We start from the raw sequence: 18,077 nt of genomic DNA, 5'->3' as shown, positions 1-18,077 counted from the left end.
GTACATGTGCACGCCGGACACACTGGGACCCTCTCCCCCAAATAAATGGCAACTGTTAGCCACTAACTATCATCTTCACATTCCGGAGCGGGGCAAATCCGGCAGCACTGCAGCCTTGTATGGGGGCTGTTGCTGTCAGAATGGAGGGACCCCAGAAGATATTGGAGATAAGTGCCGCGGTCCCAGTTCTTACTTCCTGGGTATCCAACATTTGCTGGTACCCCGTAAAAAAGCGTTTTATGGGGATATGCTGCAAATATACCCCTAAGTTTAAGGGTGTTAGGGTTCTTCAGTGCAGATTAGACGTCCCAGTAATCCATGGATTACATACTGTAATTAATGTCCCATCAGAAAAAAAAAAAAGTCTTTGGTTTGGGACATATTTACGAAGTCGCCTCTTCTCAGCCGGTTTGACCTCAATATTGAGAGCGACACCAATATAAGCTCAAAACGCTCCAGGATTTGCATTTAATATTAGAGACACTTTAAACATTGAGGTCAAACCCCTCCAAAGAGCATCGGCTTGCAAAATCCACTGCTCCATAATTATACCCCTAGGTATAGGCCAGCTTATGCCGACGCATTTTCTGTGCTACTGTAGTTTTATCAGAGGCCTCGGCCGCCTGTCACCTCAGGACAGAATTGGTACAGTACTGCTCTCACGTTCCTCTCCGCCACAGAATGCAGCCATACATCCAGCCCGACTACACCTGAAGATTTGCGGACGCCAAGGGGAATTATGCAAGGAAAATATAGCGTCAAATTCCACCAGGAAAATGTGCAAAATTCTGCAGCAAAATGTGGGATGAGACCAATACTGTCCTAGAGACAGTTTTTAAAGTTGATCCCTACATTATAGCCTTCCGTAGTCACCTGTAATAAGGAGCCTGCGGTGCATAATGTTCCTCTGAGTCAGTGCAGGATATCGTGTTTAAATGCATTGATTTCACAACAGTGTCCCCGCAAGCGACAATATCACAGGTATGTATTACACACAAACATCTCACACACACACACACACACATGAAGCAGACTCTCTGCTACTGTATACCAGTGATGTGCGGTGAGGTGAGGCAGAGCCTCTCCTGTCATACTTCGGTATACTCCACAGTTTTGACTATAATTTATAAGAAAATTTTAAAGAAAATATTATAAACATCTTCTTCGTATTTTTCTAATCATTTTTATAGTCAAAACTCTGGAGTAAATAGTATATGGCAGGTGAGGCACTGCCTCAGCTGTCTATCTTTTCTGCACATCCCTGATCAAAACACACCAAATTTCCAGCACTATATAGTACAGCTGCACCTTTGTATAATGCTCACATGAACCCTAGGGTTTATAATATATTTATGTGTAAATCTGGCTCTGATACTAATCAGTGCCTCCTCAGCCATTTACCTCACCGCACGTCCCTGCTGTATACTGGTAATTGTAACGAAATATATTTACCACTTTCTGACCTTTCCCCACTCTCACATCACGCCATTCTTGTAAATGTCTCTTATCAACAAAGCCTACGGGGACAGGTGATGCCATCGTCATCTGATTTATATTGTGTGAACAGCCTATGATCCTCAATTCTGATTAACAGCAATCAGAAGCCCAGTATCACATGGTATAGAGTTACCTAGCTATACTGCATGGGCTGGTGTTCTATGGGATTTCCAATAAATAAAAAAAATTCTAAACGAAAGACTAGGTGAGATGTTACCATAAATGTGTTGGACACAGAACAGGTCTAACCAGTGGCGTATCTATATTGGGTGCAGTGTGTGCGGGACACACGGGCCCCCGGGTCCAGGGAGGCCCCGTACCGCACACATTGCACCCATATTATTTAAAACTTACCTGTCCATGGTCCCACGGTGGTGTCTGGGCTGCTCAGAATACCGGAAAATGGCCATCGCGGCCATTTTCTGGCGTTCTGCGCATGTGCAGTAGACTCTGGGCACACACTAGTGCCCGGAGTCTACTAAGGCTCTGGTGGCTGGCTAGCCGCATCAGTCGGCTGCTGGCCACCGGGCAGAGAGGAGGGGGCCCCGCACAAGGAGTGCCCACGGGCCCACTCCCCTCTTGAGACGCCCCTGGGTCTAACACTTCCATCACAGCAAACTCCAGTCAGGAGCAATAGTCAAATTGCTCTCTACGCCCAATTATTGTGATATTTCCATCTTACTTTGTAGGTCATTACAACATAACCTTTATGTTGGGCTGGTTTTTCCAGGACAGTTCCTGATTTTTTATGTTTTTTCACACCCAAAACCTATTAAATTACAAAAACATTAATTTTTTTGAAAGCGGAGTGCGCTACAGCGCAGACTCCATGATCTTCCAGGGAGACTTCATTTCCTGTTCCAAGATGGCCACTGACCTAAGTGCTGCACATGTGGGGCGCCATTTTGTCACTGTGTTAGATCAGTAGTCTTCCACTTAGCTGCGGTGACACCGGATGTTACCTGCATCCCGAATCGTTTCTACCATCCTGCACCACTACCCGCAGACTGCGCATGCTCACCAGCTGCTGAGCTGTGTGTATAACAGTGAGTACAGCTGTACCCTGTGTAACACCAATAAACCACTCCACTGGTTAAGTAACTGGGCTGTTTGTAGTTGTAAGACATCCACTGGAGTATACAGAAACTCTGCTGTATCCTCAAGCCTGTACACACATATTTCCAACAAATATAAGGTTTTAGTGCAGTGGTTCCCAAAGTGGGTGCCTCGGGACACATGCAGGGGTGCCTCAGGTTGATGGTCCAGCATCAAATCAAATTCATGGTCAATGTATGAGGCAAAAACCTAAAATAGGTGGTCAAACAGAAGCACATCTCTTTCCACCATCACACAACTGAATCTTAGGATGACAGGTTTTTTTCTGAATGTCCCAAAAACAAACTTTTGGCTTAGGAATGCCATGAAAAAAATACCGATGCTATAAGGCACAGTGATTGAAGAATGTTTGGGAACCACTGTCTTAGTGAATTAAAACATAATTGGGAATAGTCTGCTTTAGAGTTACGGTGGAACCAGTCGTTACCCAGAAGCAGCAAGTGACACTTTCCGATGATGTTACGGTTCCCCTGAACGCCACGCTGCTCTGTATGGGGGACTTCTAGACTATAAATAGTGCAGGAACGATGAGCTAATATTCATTACGCCATGTGGTGTGGTCGGATTATAATAAGAGAAAACAACATGGCAAACCTTTCGCTCATCTCTAGACTCATCGTGGGTGATTCAAATGTTTTTTTGGTCGGGCTAATAATGAGCGCCCAGTTTGATCTTCAATTGTTCTGGGCGCTCATTAATTATTGCCCTCTTCGCCGCCTAAAAGATGAGGTTTAGCCGTCTAAACCCGTCTTAATTTCTGGTTAGGGTGTGCTATCTGTGGTTAGCACGCCCTAACCAGGGGGTTTCAGACACATTTCTGCTTGCGTACTCCTGAGTGCGTGCAGAAATGCCGGCACCGGTGGCTATCACGTCCTGACAGAGCAACAATTAAATTGCTCTGTTGGGCTTCTAAAAAAAAAAAAAAAAGCCGCTGGCAGAACATTTGAATCTTCCCCAGAATTTGATATCTTCAATAAATTAAGTATGAGCTGGATGTTCTGATTGTAACACACCGCAGGACACATACTACAGGTGTTTCCCTCTTCCTACAGGGGCAAATGCAGGATTTCTAGAGGGGGGTTTCCAAATGCTTAATTTTAGAGTGAGTGTGGCCAGTCCATGAAGAGGGCAGAATGATCACTTAACCAGCTTTTATATATTACATGCAAAATATATTGTGTGTCATAATTCCAGCATATACAGGACCAGTATATCACAGTAAACCATTATATGCGGCAGTAGGGCCATCCTGTCTGAGCACAATGTTTATTTTCAGATATAGGCACCATTCCTGAGCATTGGAGCAAGTCCGGGAGTCTGGGGGAGCAGCAGAAGAACTTAGCACTGCCCTGGACATATACAGTATGTACATATTGGTCTCCTTATAGTGTATTATTATACAGTATTAATAATTAACACTATTGATGGTCTATAGCAGTGTACCCCTAACAGTGCATGTTTTCCACATCTCCTAGTTGGTGCACAGGTGTATTTATTACTGGCTGACACATTTTAAAAGATCAACAGGTGGTGCTAATCATTTCATTTGTGACACTGAGAACATGCAACACTAGTAACATTCTATTATATTACTATTGTGGTCATGGTGTGTGCTGGGGAGGGCGGTTTCCAGGCAGATGGAAACCCCCCCTGCGTTTGCCTATGCCCTGCATCCAGATTAGCCAGATTACCCTGTATACAAAGCTCAATTTTTAGGCTGCCCAGCTCACATGGGCATCTCTCACATCCCAGTATAAGGGGCTCCATGTTCCAGGTCACAAGAGTTTTCCCACAATCCGTGTATAATATATCACTGGGGTCCTGTGTTTTGTTCTCACGTGGACACAGCAAAGAATCAGTGATAACCGTTTAATAATTTGCCTCCAATATTTATGGACTTCAGACACGTGTCCACGTATGGGCAATGATAATAATAAATGTACCTTACTCTAAGTTAGAGAACGTTGGGGCCACTTTAGAAGAACACAGATATTATTTTATATATTGTAGATACCATCACTCAGAACCCTGGTCATCACACTCACCTTGTGCAGACTGACTGCTCCCAAACGCTCCTGTACATAACAAAAAAAAAGGAATTGTTAATATTCTATATAAATTCAAAATATTGATAATGTTCTTTAAATACTTCACTGCTGGAGTCCTATGGTTCAGCTAACCCCCAGATGGATCATTATAATGACTGTGGCTACTTACAGTACTGTATCCCCCCCTTGTACTGACCCAGGTGCCGCCCTGTAATGCAGTAGCTGGTGGCTCAGAGTCACTTACCGAGGAGGAGCAGGGTCCAGGCTACACCCGATAAGTCCATTGGTGCCTCACTCACAGTACTGTCACCTCTACCCTGCTGTCAGCTGCAGCTAAACTTTTATGAACCAAGAGAATGTCGGCTGACCAGTTCCCAACACCAAGGAACATGTCATGCTAAATATAGATGAGACCGCAGATCTTTGCAAAAAAATGTTTATTGTCTTATCCGCCAATCACACAGAGCAGTGTTTCTCAATCCAGGTCCTCAGGGAGAACTGCCAGCACGTGTTTTCCAGGGCAACTCACAGATTAATTAGCAGCGGCTCTTTTCATATATGTCAGTCAGTAATGAATACTCCCATGCTCCAGCTGGGGGAGATGGAAAACATGCCATGTTTAGATCATTCTAAATCAGTGGTTCTCAAACTTGGTCCTCAGGACCCCACACAGTTCAATTTTTCCAGGTCACCCAGCAAGTGCACAGGTGCATTCATTACTCACTGACACGTTTTGAAAGATTCACATGTGCAGCTAAATATTTCACTAGTAATTATGTGAGGAGACCTGCAAAACATGCACTGTTTGGGGTCCTGAGGACCGAGTTTGAGAACCTGTGTTCTAAATGAAAGACTCATGTGTTCATCTATCAACAAGTAAACCAGCAGAGCTGACAATCAGATTTGGCCCACGCTAGCAGTGTCCGATGTCCAGTCCGGCCCTGCTGGTACACCATAAATAACTAAAGCAGGGGTTCCCACCCATGGTCCTCAAGGCACACAAACAGTTCAGATTTTACGGATAGCCGTACGTGAGCATAGGTGTCTTAATTATTATCTCAGTTATTTTGATTTCACCAACTGTGCTCAAGCCTGGGTATCATTAAAATCTGACTGTTAGTGTGCCTTTAGGACTGAGGTTGGGAAACACTAGAGTCCTATATAGTCAGCCAGGCCATGTTTTCGGTCATAACTTGTATAGCAGCAGTAAAGAAAACTTGGCTGACCTTGTGGGACAACCACAAAGGGTGGAAATCCAGGTTATTACTAGAATAACAAACGACACCTGTGATTAGTAATAACAGAGACACTGTACACACAGCACGCCTCTCCGGCAGATAGGAACGTTAGGTACAACTTGTAAAGCGATAAACACCATATAACAGTAAGTGCCACAATAACATAGTAAGTGCTTATAATTATACTGAAGTTGAAGCCAGATAAAGTAATTTAGGAATCTGTACAGATTTATATTGGGTGACTTGAAAAAAGGAGAGAAGAAAAAGTGAACAGGGGAATATGACAGAAAGTATTACTGACACCTAGGGGGTATATTAACTAAAGTGCGGGTCTTTAGAAGTGGATATGTTGTCCATAGCAACCAGATTCTACTTAACATTTATCTTACACCTACTAGAAGATCAACAATAAAAAGTATGGCTCACATCAGCTTAATGACATTGCACAGGTGCTTGTAAAGGGCGGGGTTTACACTGAACCACAGAAAAAAAGGGATTTGCCCTCCAGCACATTGGAGCAATATCAACAAAAATACTTGAACCCTACATGATAATAGAAATTCAGAGGTATTGGTTACATACATTTGCAGGTATATGAATAAGCGCCGGGCCAGCATCAAGGCTCCTCTATACTGGCGTCCCTAACTTTAAGGGGATCACGTCTGAGGTGCAGGGAACCCCAAAATAATCCAGCCAAGGACATCCCCAGGGCATCATATGAAAAAAAGGCAAGAAGGTGATAGTGAAGTGTAAAGTGTAGATGTGTAAAGATTATCAATAAGTGTTCATTTAAGAAAAAATTAAAATTACATGAATAATAAACAAACAAATAAAAAGGTGATGAAAAAGTATCTATGTGAGTTACTACTTGAAGATAATAGCTAGAATCTGATTGGTTGCTATAGGCAACATCTCCACTTCTAAAAAAACTACACTTTAGTATATATACTCCTAAGGATAATCCTGAAAACCTTGCCTGTCCCAGTTCCACTTATTGTGTACAACCTGTAATACAAAGACAATGAAGAGCAGAAAACTGTGGTGTCAGAGACTCCCAACATCCAAACTAACCACACAGGTGCATCTACTAATGCAGGTGGCTCCTACCCGCCCATCAATCTGTCTGTCTGAGAGGCATTTTGAGCCCGGCCACTGATAACCATCCCTTCTTACTGACAGGTCAGTAAATAGAAGTCATGTCTCAAGCAAATAATTATTTTCCTGTAATGACTACTGTACCAAACACAACAGTGCAGGATAACGTCTTTATAGGGCCAAATGTGATATTAGGTGAGTTGTGTCAGGCACAGAGATTTCAGTGGTATGGCTGCCTGGATAAATTGTTTCAAACAATGATTGGATAGTGCTGGCTCTTTCTATTGTATGTGTATGTAATATATATTTGTAATACAACTGTCAGCCCCTTTAGATGCCCATTATAGTATAACCATAGTACATGCTGGGGAATAGATTATATAACAGGATGTACTGTATGTTGATTTTTAGCTAATAATTATGTTTACGTATTCTATTAGCCATATGTGTCTCCCATGTATTCTTGAATTCTTTGCCAGTACCTGTCCCTACTACAACTGCTGGGAGACTGTTCCATGGACATATCATACATCGTGTAAGGAAATGACTTCCTAACTTTACATCTTAACTTTCCCTCCTTCAACTGATCCTTAGTTTAGATTCCATACTTGCCTACTCTCCTGAAAGTTTCAGGAGGCTCCTGATTGTTTGGGTAATCCACGCACCCCTGGAAGAGTATGCATACCAGGGGGGGGGGGCAAGACCCAAGATGCTACTTGGAGAAGAGGACCAACTGGTGCTAAGGAGTAAAGGTAAGTATTTACTGTGTACAGTTTGTGCGTGAGTATGGAATAAAACATTAAAACAGTTAGGGGTCTATTTACTAAGCAGTGTTAGGAGACAGAGTGAAAAGTGATAAGGTACCAGCCAATCAGTTCCTAACTGTCATTTTTCAAACACAGCCTGTGACATGGCTCCTAAGTTTTTGGGGTGTCCCGATTTTTTTTTTTTTTTTTTTTAAAAACATTTTTGACACAGATTATTTTTAAAGGTCCACTATTTTTTTTAAGCCTGCACCCCTAAACCCCAATTCCACACTTTTTTTTTTTCCCCTGCTAAAGGCAAGGGAAAACTTATCCCCATTTTTTTTTACACTGACTTTTCGCACCGGCGAAAAGTCAATGAAATTTGAATACAGGGATATTGGTGATAAATTATCGCCGCTAACGGACTTTTTTGCCCCATATTGAATATGGCCCTAAATGTATTAAAGTGCTGGAGAGAAACATTCTTCAGATGAAGAGAAGTTCTAGAACACGAGGACATGCACTGACATGAGGGGGGAGGGGTGGAGGGTCAGAGGAAGTCTGAGGAGTATATGACTTCACAGAAAGGGTAGTGGATAAGTGCAATAGCCTCCCATCACAGGTTGTAGAGGCTACAAAACTAAGGATCAAATACTTTAAGGTTGGGGGTACCATAAAGTTAAAAAAGGGTCAGACTAGATGGGCTAAGTGGTTCTTATCTGTCATCACATTCTATGTACATATGGCGTTGGTATTAAGACTCGATATTATTAATTGGTGCCCAAAGTCTTGTGAAATCCATTGTTTCTGTGATTACTACAGCTATGGCCAAAACTTTTGAGAATGACGTAAGTATTGGTTTTCACAAAGTTTGCTGCTTCAGTGTTTTTAGACTTTTTTTTGTCAGATGTTACTATGGTATACTGAGGTAACATTACAGCATTGCATAAGTGTCAGATGTTACTATGGTATACTGAGGTAACATTACAGCATGACATAAGTGTCAGATGTTACTATGGTATACTGAGGTAACATTACAGCATTACATAAGTGTCAGATGTTACTATGGTATACTGAGGTAACATTACAGCATTACATAAGTGTCAGTTGTTACTATGGTATACTGAGGTAACATTACAGCATGACACAAGTGTCAGATGTTACTATGGTATACTGAGGTAACATTACAGCATGACATAAGTGTCAGATGTTACTATGGTATACTGAGGTGACATTACAGCATGACACAAGTGTCAGATGTTACTATGGTATACTGAGGTAACATTACAGCATGACATAAGTGTCAGATGTTACTATGGTATACTGAGGTAACATTACAGCATGACATAAGTGTCAGATGTTACTATGGTATACTGAGGTAACATTACAGCATGACATAAGTGTCAGATGTTACTATGGTATACTGAGGTAACATTACAGCATTGCATAAGTGTCAGATGTTACTATGGTATACTGAGGTAACATTACAGCATGACATAAGTGTCAGATGTTACTATGGTATACTGAGGTAACATTACAGCATTACATAAGTGTCAGATGTTACTATGGTATACTGAGGTAACATTACAGCATTACATAAGTGTCAGATGTTACTATGGTATACTGAGGTAACATTACAGCATGACACAAGTGTCAGATGTTACTATGGTATACTGAGGTAACATTACAGCATGACATAAGTGTCAGATGTTACTATGGTATACTGAGGTGACATTACAGCATGACACAAGTGTCAGATGTTACTATGGTATACTGAGGTAACATTACAGCATGACATAAGTGTCAGATGTTACTATGGTATACTGAGGTAACATTACAGCATGACATAAGTGTCAGATGTTACTATGGTATACTGAGGTGACATTACAGCATGACACAAGTGTCAGATGTTACTATGGTATACTGAGGTAACATTACAGCATGACATAAGTGTCAGATGTTACTATGGTATACTGAGGTGACATTACAGCATGACATATGTGTCAGATATTACTATGGTATACATAAGTAATAATACAGCATTACATAAGTGTCAAAGGCTTTTATTGACAATTACATTAAGTTTATGATAAGAGTCCAATATTTGCAGTGTTGACCATTTTTTTTTGAAGACATCTGCAATTCGCCCTGGCATGCTGTCAATCAACTTCTGGGCCACATAGACTGATGGCCGCCCATTCTTGCCGAATCAATGCTTGGAGATTGTCAGACTTTGTGGGTTTTTGTTTGTCCACCCGCCTCTTGAGGATTGACCACAAGTTGTCAATGAGATTAAGGTCTGGGGAGTTTCCTGGCCATGGACCCAAAATGTTGATGTTTTGTTCCCTGAGCCACTTAGTTATCAATTTTGCCTTATGGCAAGGTGCTCCATCATGCTGGAAAAGGCATTTTTCTTCACCAAACTGTTCTTGGATGGTTGGAAGAAGTTGCTCTTGGAGGATGTTTTGGTAGCATTCTTTATTCATGGCTGTGTTAGGCAAAATTATGAGTGAGCCCACTCCCTTGGCTGAGAAGAAAACCCACACATGAATGGTCTCAGGATGCTTTACTGTTGGCATGACACAGGACTGATGGTAATGCTCAACTTTCCCTCTCCGGACAAGAGTTTTTCCAGATGACCCAAAAAATCTGAAAGGGGATTCATCAGAGTAAATAACTTTATCCCAGTCCTTAGCAGTCCAATCCCTGTACCTTTTGCAGTATATCAGTCTGTCCCTGATGTTTTCCCTTGAGAGAAGTGGCTTCTTTGCTGCCCTTCTTGACACCAGGCCATCCTCCAAAAGTCTTCGCCTCACTGTGTGTGAAGATGCACTCACACCTGCCTGCTGCCATTCCTGAGCAAGCTCTGCACTGGTGGTGCCCCTGATCTCACAGCTGAATCAACTAAGGAGACAGCCCTGGCACTTGATGGATATTCTTGGGTGCCCTGAAGCCTTCTTCACAACTATTGAACCTCTCTCCTTAAAGTTCTTGATAATTCTGTTAAGATACGGGTGTTTTTCTTTGTAGGTATAGTCCTGCAACAGCCTTGAGGGCTGGATCGCTTGACTAGCTGCGGCCGTGAAGCAGCCTTGAGGGCTGGTAAGTCTTTGACGAGTCAGGACCCGAGGATAGTGAGAGAGTATGCAGCCTTTGGGCCATGCAGCAGCCTTGAGGGCTGTCAAGCCTTGGCTTGTTGTGGCCTGTGGGCCATAGAACAAGATGCGGCCTTTGGGCCATGTAACAGCCTTGGCAGGCTGTGGTGGTCTGAAGAAGGACCTGTGCCACCGGGTTGACACAGGTGGTTGTTCGCAAGACTGCGTACTAAAGACACCGGATTGCAGCCTGTGCCGCCGAGTTGACACAAGCAGTGGTATGCTGGATTGCAGCCTTTGCCGCCGGGTTCACACAAGCAGCTGGACACTGAACTGCACACTCTGGACACTCTGTGCAGTCTATGCCACCTAGATGACACAAACAACAGGTAACGATAGCAGACAGGAGGACAGGGTACTCGACTGGATAACAGGAGAAAACACCAAAGCCAAAAAGCCACAGGAACCAATCCAGAACAGAGCAGGGATGACGGACAGTTGATAGGAGGAGTTCAGCAACTGGTCCTCCAGCGTTCGCATGAGCGGCTTGTGACAGATTCGATAAATGGTTGATTTGGGTGCAATCTTACTAGCAGCAATATCCTAATAGAGGAAGAACAATGATTTCAAGCTCCACCCTCCTTTTAAACCTTCCAGTCTGTTATTCTAACTCAATTAGCATGACAGAGTGATCTCCAGGCTTGTCTTTGTAAACACAGGATGTCAGCTGGTCCTTTTGTGGCAGGGCTGAAATGCAGTGGGAATGTTGTTTTGGGGATTAAGGGCCTGATTCAGACCCGCTCACAAGTGCACAGCACTCGCAAGTGGGTTGATGTTTCCCCCTGCACATGCACCGTTTCCGGTGTGTGCATGCGCGAGCCCCAGTGAGCAACTTAAGTTCAGTCGCTCCAGGACTCGCTACAAGATGGGGTGGCTGTCGATGTTGATTGACAGCTCACCCTGTTTTGTAGATGGGTAGGGGGGTTGTTGAGCAAATGCAGGCGTTCCCAAAGGAACACCTGGTGTTTGTGGGCGGCCCTATTGACATCACTAGTGATGTCACAAGTGCACATGCCTATTCTCAGTGCCCAATCTGTATTTCCCTCCTGGGGGTGCTGGGCAGACATTCCCGGCACCCACACACTGAAGACACCGTGCACTGAGGACAGTAACAATGTACACAATGTATCTGTGGGGGCAATGTTGTGTATACTGCTGTGCTAATATTGTGTATATTGTATCTGTGGGAGCAATGCTGTATAAACTGCTCTGCTAATACTGTGTAAATTGTATCTGTGGGGACAATGCTGAATATAATGCTGTGCTAATACTGTGTACATTGTATCTGTGAGGGAAATGCTGTACATACTGCTATGCTAATATAGTGTACATTGTATCTGTGGGAGCAATGCTGTATATACTGCTGTGCTAACATTGTGTACATTGTATCTGTGGGGGCAATGCTATATATACTGCTATGCTAATATAGTGTACATTGTATCTGTGGGGGCAATGCTGTATATACTGCTGTGCTAACATTGTGTATATTGTATCTGTGGGAGCAATGCTGTATATACTGCTGTGCTAATATTGTTTACATTATATCTGTGGGAGCAATGCTGTATATACTGCTGTGCGAATATTATGTACATTATATCTGTGGGAGCAATGCTGTATATACTGCTGTGCTAATATTGTGTATATCGTATCTGTGGGGGCAATGCTGTATATACTTCTGTGCTAATATTGTGTACATTGTATCTGTGGGGGCAATGCTGTATATACTGCTGTGCTAATACTGTGTACATTGTATCTGTGAGGGCAATGCTGTATGAACTGCTGTGCTAATAATGTGTACATTGTATATCTGGGCGCAATGCTGAATATACTGCTGTGCTAATATTGTGTACATTGTATCTGTGGGGGCAATGCTGTATATACTTCTGTGCTAATATTGTGTACATTGTATCTGTGGGGGCAATGCTGTTATTGTGTACATTGTATCTGTGGGGGCAATGCTGTATATACTTCTGTGCTAATATTGTGTACATTGTATCTGTGGGGGCAATGCTGTATATACTTCTGTGCTAATATTGTGTACATTGTATTTGTGGGGGCAATGCTGTATATAGTGCTGTGCTAATATTGTGTACATTGTATATGTGGGGACAATGCTGTATATACTTCAGTGCTAATATTGTGTACATTGTATCTGTGGGGGCAATGCTGTATATACTTCTGTGCAAATATTGTGTACATTGTATCTGTGGGGGCAATGCTGTATATAGTGCTGTGCTAATATTGTGTACATTGTATCTGTGGGGGCAATGCTGTATATAGTGCTGTGCTAATATTGTGTACATTGTATCTGTGAGGGCAATGCTGTATATACTGCTGTGCTAATATTATGTACATTGTATATGTGGGGCAATGCTGCATATACTGCTGTGCTAATATTGTGTACATTGTATCTGTGGGGGCAATGCTGTATATAGTGCTGTGCTAATATTGTGTACATTGTATCTGTGAGGGCAATGCTGTATATACTTCTTTGCTAATATTGTGTACATTGTATCTGTGGGGGCAATGCTGTTATTGTGTACATTGTATCTGTGGGGGCAATGCTGTATATACTTCTGTGCTAATATTGTGCACATTGTATCTGTGGGGGCAATGCTGTTATTGTGTACATTGTATCTGTGGGGGCAATGCTATATATACTGCTATGCTAATATAGTGTACATTGTATCTGTGGGGGCAATGCTGTATATACTTCTGTGCTAATATTGTGTACATTGCATCTGTGGGGGCAATGCTATATATACTGCTGTGCTAACATTGTGTACATTGTATCTGTTGGGGCAATGCTGTATATAGTGCTGTGCTAATATTGTGTACATTGTATCTGTGGGGGCAATGCTGTTATTGTGTACATTGTATCTGTGGGGGCAATGCTGTATATACTTCTGTGCTAATATTGTGTACATTGCATCTGTGGGGGCAATGCTGTATATACTGCTGTGCTAACATTGTGTACATTGTATCTGTTGGGGCAATGCTGTATATAGTGCTGTGCTAATATTGTGCACATTGTATCTGTGGGGGCAATGCTGTTATTGTGTACATTGTATCTGTTGGGGCAATGCTGTGTATACTGCTGAGCTAATATTGTGTACATTGTATCTGTGGGGGCAATGCTGTATATAGTGCTGTGCTAATATTGTGTATATTGTGTCTGTGGGGGCAATGATGTATATAGTGCTGTGCTAATATTGTGTACATTGTATCTGTGGGGGCTATGCTGTATATAGTACTATGCTAATATTGTGTACATTGTATCTGTGTGGTCAATGTACACAATATTAGCACAGCACTATATACAGCATAGCCCCCACAGATACAATGTACACAATATTAGCACAGCACTATATACAGCATTGCCCCCACAGACACAATATACACAATATTAGCACAGCACTATATACAGCATTGCCCCCACAGATACAATGTACACAATATTAGCACAGCAGTATATACAGCATTGCCCCCCAGATACAATGTACACAATATTAACACAGAAGTATATACAGCATTGCCCCCACAGATACAATGTACACAATATTAGCACAGAAGTATATAGAGCATTGGCCCCACAGATGCAATGTACACAATATTAGCACAGCAGTATATACAGCATTGCCCCCACAGATACAATGTACACAATATTAGCACAGCAGTATATACAGCATTGCCCCCACAGATGCAATGTACACAATATTAGCATAGCACTATGTACAGCATTGCCCCCACAGATACAATGTACAAAATATTAGCACGGCACTATATACAGCATTGCCCCCACAGATACAATGTACACAATATTAGCACAGCACTATATACAGCATTGCCCCCACAGATACAATGTACACAATGTTAGCACAGCAGTATATACAGCATTGCCCCCACAGATGCAATGTACACAATATTAGCACAGAAGTATATACAGCATTGCCCCCACAGATACAATGTACACAATGTTAGCACAGCAGTATATACAGCATTGCCCCCAGATATACAATGTACACAATATTAGCACAGCAGTACATACAGCATTGCCCTCACAGATTCAATGTACACAATATTAGCACAGCAGTATACACAACATTGCCCCCACAGATACAATGTACACAATATTAGCACAGAAGTATATACAGCATTGCCCCCACAGATACAATGTACAAAATAACAGCATTGCCCCCACAGATACAATGTACACAATATTAGCACAGAAGTATATACAGCATTGCCCCCACAGATACAATGTACACAATATTAGCACAGCAGTATATGCAGCATTGCCCCACATATACAATGTACATAATATTAGCACAGCAGTATATACAGCATTGCCCTCACAGATACAATGTATACAATATTAGCACAGCAGTATATACCGCACTGCCCCACTGATACAATGTACACAATATTAGCCCAGCAGTGTATACAGCATTGCCCCCACAGATACAATGTACACAATATTAGCACAGCAGTATATTCAGCATTGCGCCCAGATATTCAATGTACACAATATTAGCACAGCAGTTCATACAGCATAGCCCTCCCAGATACAATGTACACAGTATTAGCACAGCAGTATATACAGCATTACCCCCACAGATACAATGTACACAATATTAGCACAGCAGTGTATACGGCATTGCTCCCACAGATACAATGTACACAATAACAGCATTGCCCCCACAGATACAATGTACACAATAACAGCATTGCCCCCACAGATACAATGTACATAATATTAGCACAGCAGTATATACAGCATTGCCCTCACAGATACAATGTATATAATATTAGCACAGCAGTATATACAGCACTGCCCCACTGATACAATGTACACAATATTAGCACAGCAGTATATACAGCATTGCCCCCACAGATACAATGTACACAATAACAGCATTGCCCCCACAGATACAATGTATATAATATTAGCACAGCAGTATATACAGCACTGCCCCACTGATGCAATGTACACAATATTAGCACAGCAGTATATACAGCATTGCCCCCACAGATACAATGTACATAATATTAGCACAGCGGTATATACAGCATTGCTCCCACAGATATAATGTAAACAATATTTACACAGCAGTATATACAGCATTGCTCCCACAGATACAATATACACAATGTTAGCACAGCAGTATATACAGCATTGCTCCCACAGATATAATGTAAATAATATTAGCACAGCAGTATATACAGCATTGCTCCCACAGATACAATATACACAATGTTAGCACAGCAGTATATACAGCATTGCCCCCACAGATACAATGTACACTATATTAGCATAGCAGTATATATAGCATTGCCCCCTCAGATACAATGTACATAATATTAGCACAGCAGTATATACAGCATTGCCCCCAGATATACAATGTACACAATATTAGCACAGCAGTACATACAGCATTGCCCTCACAGATACAATGTACACAATATTAGCACAGAAGTATATACAGCATTGCCCCACAGATACAATGTACACAATAACAACATTGCCCCCACAGATACAATGTATACAATATTAGCACAGCAGTATATACAGCATTGCCCCCACAGATACAATGTACACAATATTAGCACAGCAGTATATGCAGCATTGCCCCACATATACAATGTACATAATATTAGCACAGCAGTATATACAGCATTGCCCTCACAGATACAATGTATATAATATTAGCACAGCAGTATATACAGCACTGCCCCACTGATACAATGTACACAATAACAGCATTGCCCCCACAGATACAATGTATATAATATTAGCACAGCAGTATATACAGCACTGCCCCACTGATGCAATGTACACAATATTAGCACAGCACTATATACAGCATTGCCCCCATAGATACAATGTACACAATATTAGCACAGAAGTATATACAGCATTGCCCCCACAGACACAATGTATACAATATTAGCACAGCAGTATATACAGCATTGCGCCCAGATATACAATGTACACAATATTAGCACAGCAGTTCATACAGCAGAGCCCTCCCAGATACAATGTACACAGTATTAGCACAGCAGTATATACAGCATTACCCCCACAGATACAATGTACACAATATTAGCACAGCAGTGTATACAGCATTGCTCCCACAGATACAATATACACAATGTTAGCACAGCAGTATATACAGCATTGCTCCCACAGATATAATGTAAATAATATTAGCACAGCAGTATATACAGCATTGCTCCCACAGATACAATATACACAATGTTAGCACAGTAGTATATACAGCATTGCCCCCACAGATACAATGTACACTATATTAGCATAGCAGTATATATAGCATTGCCCCCTCAGATACAATGTACATAATATTAGCACAGCATTATATACAGCATTGCCCCCAGATATACAATGTACACAATATTAGCACAGCAGTATATACAGCATTGCCCCACAGATACAATGTACACAATAACAACATTGCCCCCACAGATACAATGTACACAATATTAGCACAGATGTATATACAGCATTGCCCCCACAGATACAATGTACACAATATTAGCACAGAAGTATATACAGCATTGCCCCCACAGATACAATGTACACAATATTAGCACAGCAGTATATGCAGCATTGCCCCACTGATACAATGTACACAATATTAGCACAGCAGTATATACAGCATTGCCCCCACAGATACAATGTACACAATAACAGCATTGCCCCCACAGATACAATGTATATAATATTAGCACAGCAGTATATACAGCACTGCCCCACTGATGCAATGTACACAATATTAGCACAGCACTATATACAGCATTGCCCCCACAGATACAATGTACACAATATTAGCACAGAAGTATATACAGCATTGCCCCCACAGATACAATGTACACAATAACAGCATTGCCCCCACAGATACAATGTACACAATATTAGCACAGCAGTATATTCAGCATTGCACCCAGATATACAATGTACACAATATTAGCACAGCAGTTCATACAGCATTGCCCTCACAGATACAATGTACACAGTATTAGCACAGCAGTATATACAGCATTGCCCCCACAGATACAATGTACACAATATTATCACAGCAGTATATACAGCATTGCTCCCACAGATACAATGTACACAATAACAGCATTGCCCCCACACATACAATGTACACAATAACAGCA

General features: G+C 41.9%; 1 protein-coding gene and 1 pseudogene across 6 annotated transcripts in view; one reads left to right on the top strand and one right to left on the bottom strand.

Annotated features, from left to right (window-relative positions):
• LOC148517799 (transmembrane protease serine 9-like) overlaps positions 1–5,293 on the bottom strand; it is a 74,019-nt pseudogene extending 68,726 nt beyond the window's left edge. Inside the window, exons 1-2 of the transcript XR_015879252.1 lie at positions 4,906–5,293; positions 4,659–4,688 (exon numbers count right to left, since the gene is read on the bottom strand). The product of XR_015879252.1 is annotated as a transmembrane protease serine 9-like (transcript). The remainder of the gene's footprint in view (positions 1–4,658; positions 4,689–4,905) is intronic.
• Positions 5,294–5,982: 689 nt separating this feature from the next.
• LOC148517798 (RING finger protein 112-like) overlaps positions 5,983–18,077 on the top strand; it is a 74,346-nt gene continuing 62,251 nt past the window's right edge. For 3 of the 5 annotated variants that reach the window (XM_088478161.1, XM_088478164.1, XM_088478155.1), the window contains exon 1: positions 6,938–7,078. The gene's annotated coding sequence lies outside the window, so the exon portion shown is untranslated. Of the gene's footprint in view, positions 6,046–6,937; positions 7,079–7,101; positions 7,190–18,077 lie in introns of those variants that run through there. The other 2 variants (XM_088478156.1, XM_088478159.1) reach the window with 2 other exon arrangements.

Source organism: Taudactylus pleione, unplaced genomic scaffold (assembly GCF_031769625.1).
Source record: "Taudactylus pleione unplaced genomic scaffold, aTauple2 ptg000209l, whole genome shotgun sequence".
Lineage (NCBI taxonomy): Eukaryota > Metazoa > Chordata > Amphibia > Anura > Myobatrachidae > Taudactylus > Taudactylus pleione.
The sequence above is the reverse complement of the archived record's forward strand: the minus strand, read 5'-3'. Positions and strand labels throughout refer to the sequence as shown.